Source organism: Eurypyga helias, unplaced genomic scaffold, assembly GCF_000690775.1.
Source record: "Eurypyga helias isolate BGI_N326 unplaced genomic scaffold, ASM69077v1 scaffold20034, whole genome shotgun sequence".
NCBI lineage: Eukaryota > Metazoa > Chordata > Aves > Eurypygiformes > Eurypygidae > Eurypyga > Eurypyga helias.
Genome location: NW_010244562.1, coordinates 1 through 257, shown reverse-complemented (window position 1 = coordinate 257; position 257 = coordinate 1).

Sequence of the window (257 nt, the reverse complement as noted above, 5' to 3'; positions counted from 1 at the left end):
CCAGAGGGGATGTCATCGTAACAGCGGCAACGTCGCCATGCCGGAGGTGATGTCATCATAACAGAGGAGATGTCATCGTGCCGGAGGTGATGTCGTCATAACAGCGGCAACATCGCCATGCCGGAGGTGGTGTCATCATAACAGAGGACATGTCATCATGCTGGAGGTGATGTCAATGTAACAGTGGCAACATCGTCATGCTGGAGGTGATGTCATCGTGCCGGAGGTGGTGTCATCGTAACAGTGGCGCCGTCGCC